Below are 6,067 nucleotides of genomic sequence, written 5' to 3'. Positions count from 1 at the left end.
CTCCTCCCCGCGTCCTGGGCTGCCCCGCCTCTTCGCCCGTTCTGGGCAGCTTAGACCGTTGGCACCCACCTGAGTAAAGGTGATTGGAGGGGTGGGGATGTGGGGGAAAGCTAGGGGCGGGGTGGAGCTACTATAGAGGCGCTAGTCAGCTACTGGGAGACCCCAAAATCTGGGAGAACCAGTGGAGATGGAGAGGGGCAAGGGGAAGGTTAACTCAAATGGTCAAGACCATTCAGGTTGGTGGTCACCCAGAGTAGACGTCACTCCAAAGAACCGAGGATTGCCTCTTGACTTCCCTCTAGCCTCTGCCTTGCCTTCCATTCACAATTCGGTTTCCCACGGAAAGATCAGAGCAGTATAAATTATTAACTTTCAGCACGTTGAGTAACACGTTCAGCAAAAGGTAGTGCTTGAAGGTTAAGGGAGCTGAACCTGCTTCTCGACAAGCAATCATCGTGGTAACCAGAAGGGTAATGTCCAGTGGCTGTGGAACTTTCAGATACTTCGATCAGAAGCTGCTCTTAATTTTTAAAGAACCCAAACTCGTCTTTCTGCCCAAACAGTCTTTTCAAGTTGTGAAACACAGACGTTTGGGAATGTTCTCTTTTTCTCCTGGCTGTGGCAAATTTCCATTCATCCCTAAAGCCACAAGTCAGTTCATAAATCCGTTTGCCTTTTCATGTTGTTTACAATGATTTGTTTACATGCCCAGCTCCTCCAACTACACTTTGGACTCCTTTAAGGTGTACTGACCAAACTGACCCCATTTTGGATAAACTAGCCATCTTAGAAGCGTAGCCATAGTGTATTTCTAGCTCAAGATTTGTTTTCAGAAACCCTGACCCATGTCTCCCTTTTCCTCCCTGGAGAATGCTGCCACAGTCACTTGCTCTCTAGACATAGAGAAAACAAAATTATTATGATATGACTAACTGCTGATTCTGGCTTCTGTAACTTGCTTGTTTTGCTATTTTAGGGCACCTTGACATGTAGACTGTGATCACCCTCCACCCTGTTATTCGGGGGACTACCTTGTCAACATTCTTTTTAGCGGTTTTTACCTTTAAAAGGTCCCCTTTCCCTCTCCCTCCCCACTGCAGCATTCTAATCCAATGCGGTGACTGCTGTCCAAGCTAGCTTGAATAAAATCTTTTATCTCGATCTGAATTGAGTCTGGTGGTCTTTCCTCAGTAGTCCCGGGTTCCATAGAAAAGGCAAGGACTCCTTCCCCTTCTGTCTCTTCCTTCCTTCCTTCCTTCCTTCCTTCCTTCCTTCCTTCCTCCCTCCATCCCTCACAAAACCTAGAATATTTACTTCAATGTTTGAAGACATTTTATTCATTTAACAGGAATTAGCTATACCAGGAAAACTCTCAGAAAACATATTTTTAAATCAGAAGGCTGTTTTATTAATCAAAGGAGGATTTTTTCCAGAGACAGATTTGCATTCATCCCGTGGCCTTTTCTCAGTTTTAAGAGTCTCAGAAAACTAGATCTAAAAACCAGCAGGATTGCTCCTTGCAGTAAGTGGGAGGGAGGAAAGGGTACTAGGCGTTACAAGAAGGTAACTAAAGAAGACCACAGTACTGTCTACTGTTTTGTTTTATTTTGTTTTGTTTTAGAAAAGAAAAAACTAAAACCAAGCTGACCCACTGGATTCCCCACTTTCATATCTTTTTGTTGAATGTATGTGGAAAAAAAAATCAGTGCCAGTAGTACTTTGCTAGCATGTACGAGGCCCTGGGTTCGATTCCCAGTGCACGCGCGCGCACACACACACACACCCCAATCCAAAATTGCCTTTATAACTGTTTTATCAGTTAGATAGTTTTGTCCATGTATCCTTTACTTCCTTTAGTCTATTTTAATTTGTTTGTGCATTTGTATAAGTACATGTATGTTTGTGGGCATGTGTGTGCCACAGGTTGCATATGGAAGTCAGAGGACAACTTTTGGGAGTCAGTTCTCTCCTTCCACCATGTGGGTGGCAGGGATCAAACTCAGGTCATCAGGCTTGGTGGCAAGAGCTTTTATCTGCTGAGCTACCTTCCTGACTGTTTGTTTGTGAGACAGGATCTCACTGTGTAGCCTTGGATGATGAGGATACATTCAATGGACAATATATGTCATACTCGGAAAGGATTGTCACAAGTAATTTGGGCACAGAGTGGTTAGAAAGCCCAGATTCACCATGAGTGTTATTACAACACAGATCACCATGTCTTTCTTTCTGACTCCACCATCAAAGTTTCTAACAGAATGCGCTCGAAGTAGGGGGAGAATTTACATTAATTTTTATTTAAACTTTGTGTGTTTTTGAGAATTTCACACAGGAGAACCTTACTTGGATCATTTATACCCATCTCTGCCTCTTCCAACTCGCACCATTGCCCTCCCTACTTCCTCGAAAATTCATGACCTCTTCTTTAGTTATTGTTTTACACACACACACACACACAGAGAGAGAGAGAGAGAGAGAGAGAGAGAGAGAGAGAGAGGGAGGGAGGCACGCACGCTCTGCTTGTATAGTCACGTGATCATTTGGGACTGGATAATTCTCCATAGGTCTCAGCCCAATACTTCAACCTAATTGGCCAATCTTTCTTGGTTTCTTCACTCACGTCTGCTTTCTCAATGGTCTTCTCTCATTCTCTGTCTTCTCTTCCTCCTGGGCTTCTTCCCTGCCTCTCCCTCTCTCCTAAGCTCACCCTTTGGTGTGGCTTCAGCTGCTCATGTGTGAAGATACTAGGATCGGTAGACCCCTGGCTTCCTCGGCAGGAATATTCCAAGTCATGGGCTGAAAGGATAGAGCATCCTTTCAGGGGAATTCTGGTCTGTCACAGGTTCTGCTCAGATTCAATGGTAAGGGATCCAGATTTCACTCTCAGAAGTGTGTCAGCGTTTGAGGTCATCTTCAATCTGCCATTATCCCTGTTCCCCTAAATCTCTATGGCTTTAACCACTGGTAAGAGTCTGGTTTAGTTGACTGAAACATTAGGAGGTGCATTAAACAGACTACACACCAATACTGCTGAGCTCTTAAGCTTTGTTGGGGGACAGTGTTGAGCTTTCCAGATGCCTTCGCTGGGGTTCTTTCTTTTCTGAGACACAGTCTTAGCCCTGGCTGGCCTAGAACTCACTATGTAGACCAGGCTGCCCAGATGCATTTACTGGAAGTAGCTTCTGTAGTCAGCTGTAGTAATTTGAACTACTCTGAGTCACCCAAACTCACAGTAGTTTGTTCCATCATTATAATAGTGGAAAATTATAATAATGTTATAATAGCATTCACAGTGCTGTGAATGTGCTCTTACTCTCAAATTTCTTAGTGTATTATAGCCCTTAGCAACTTCAGCAGATTTTCCCTTTTTCTCAGTAAGTGGAGAGCTGCCACCTTTCACTTCTCATGGCTTCTCTTGGCTTACTGAGTTGCCAGCATCACTACTGCACCTTTGGATTGCTTGAACATAGCACATGATACTGTGACAGTCAGCTGATAACCCAAATGGACACTAAGTTACTAACGGATGGGCAGCATCTCCAGCACAGGCATGCTGGGCAGAGGGCCTTCACGTTAGGATTCAGGTGGGACAAAGTAGGCTAGCATGAGATTTCACCTTACTACTTACTGTGGAAATATTTAAGATTTATGAATTCTTATGTCTGGAGTATTCCATTTAGTATTTCCAGACTCCAGTTGACCTGGGGTAGTTGAAACTAAGGGGAAACTACTGTGCATATTTCTCTACATAAGGAAAAATGTACAGCAGGGAAGACCTTTGTTTTATACTCCTCTCTCTCTTTTACTTTTGAAAACCAATATAAATGCCTTGTTATTTTTGCTTGTCAATAGGTTTAATTTTTAAAGAAAAAGGTGTATCAAGAGTACAATGCTCACTTCAGAACAGAAGGCTCAAAGCCTTTGAGTCACTGAAGCTTGGCTGTGGGGGAGGGGGGAATGGGGGCCTGGAGTGGAGGGTGAAAAGTGAGAGGGGATGGGAGAGTGTCATGAGAGCTTCCACCTCAGGTGCCCTGTAAGACTCTGCCTCCCCAGGATATCCTCACTGAGAATCACCCACCTTGGACTCATGACTCCATTTCTTCCTGTCACTGAAGCCCCCATCAATTCATGATCCTTCCTTTACCACTTTCTAGAACTAAGTTGGCCCAGCCCCTGTACCAGCCACCCATACTCCAATGCTGGGCCTTGTCAGTCCATTGCAGAGATCAAAGACTTTTCCCAAATCCATCTTGGTGAAGAACCCGCTTACCATAGTTGGCAGGGCACTCCTGAAGCCCTGTTTCACACAGGGGAGGGCCAGGCTATATTTTCCCACAAAGCCACTTGCAGTTTGCACTTGTAGGGCTGGCAAGATGCAATGCTGTCCTGTGGAGGCCCCCAGCCTACACCATGCCCTGTTCACTGCGAGGGAGCTCCACAGACCATCAACCTTCAGGGCCCTGCCCTGCTTTCCTTCCTCCTTCCTCCCACCTGTGCTTCCCGTATGCACTCAAATATTTGCCTTAAATATTATTAATATTAATTACCTATCATCATAACTTTAGGTACGAGTTTGCATTATGATACCTCTTCTCTCTTGCTGTGACATATGGGGCAATCATGCCAGCTCTTGCTACCTCAGCCTCTTCATCCATATACATTGCCCCTTACACAGTACAGATGAGATGAGCAAATGGGTGCTGGTAGCTTGCAAGGATTCTGAACAAGTTCTGTCCTTCTCCCCATTGCCAGAAATGACAGTCTGGGCTACTCAGGAAGGGGCTGTGGTGGACTGTGGGGTAATGATTCAGACAGTGTCTGAATTTAAAACCAGCCCTCACATGCACTAAGCCAGTACTGGCTTGGAGATTTTTAAAAAATTTCAGGGGAGATCTGTTTTCTGTTCTAACCCCATCCTTTATTTCCTAGACTCTCTAGTATTTATTTTAACCCAACAGTATCTCTGTAAGATGTTCAGAAGTTATTACACTGTTTCAGGTTAGGAACAACCTCCATTTTCATGTTCCCTTTAGTACACATACCAGTCAACATGCCATTAATATGCTACTTATCTCCTGAAGATCAAAATTCCAAATTGTTATTTTCCCCCAACATGATTCTGGCCACATGGTGATTAATAATAGATGCTGAATGATTCCAAAAAACCCTGCCTTGATCCTTTCCATAAGGTGACATTGTCCCTGTATAGAACCACAGCTAGTTATGAGATTTTCAAGGAATTAATACATGTGAAGTGTTTGTAATGCATTGGCTTATCATCACAAATGCATATCTACTTCAAAGTTCATAGCAACATGTTTGTTTAGCACTGTGAAGAAGGAGGAATAAGACATAAAATTGAATGAGGTTTTAACTTTTAAAAAAGATCTCCATTTCATTTTAAAATATACTGTTTCATATAGAAAAACTCATTTTTAATGCTACTAACACTTAGATGTTTGCACATGCATCTCTAATCTCTATGTATCTGATTATTACTAGTCACAGTCAGTTACTTTCTGAGATCCTCGGTATCTTAGTTTGTTTCTCCATTGCTGTGACAAAACACTCTGACCACTACCAACTTGAGGAGGAAAGGGTTTATTCAGCTTCCATCTCCCTGGCCACAGTTCACTAGGGAGCCCAAGGTAGGAACTCAGGGCAGGAACCTGGTAGCAGGAGCTGGAACACAGGCCATGGAGGAATGCTGCTTACTGACTTGTTCCCCTGACCCCTGCTCAGCTTGCTCTCTTATCCAACACAGGCCCACCTGCCCAGGGGTGGCACTACCCACAGTGGGCTGGGCCCTCCCACATCACTCAACAATCAAGAAAATGCCCCACAGACATGGCCACAGGCCAGTCCAACGGAGGCAATTCCCCAATTGAGGCTCCCTCAACCCAGGTGTGTCAAGTTGACACTAAACTACCCAGCACAACACTCAACTCACACTTTAACAGTGAAATCACTCCTTACATGCCAGACATTAGTAACCTGTCCTTATACTGAGCTCTTATAGCATATTCTTTGTTTATTGCACATGGGCTATGAAAGCTTAGCAAGGGCG

Source organism: Nannospalax galili, unplaced genomic scaffold (assembly GCF_000622305.1).
Source record: "Nannospalax galili isolate Female #2095 unplaced genomic scaffold, S.galili_v1.0 scaffold355, whole genome shotgun sequence".
In the NCBI taxonomy this organism is placed as follows: Eukaryota; Metazoa; Chordata; class Mammalia; order Rodentia; family Spalacidae; genus Nannospalax; species Nannospalax galili.
Note: the sequence above shows the minus strand (reverse complement) of the source record.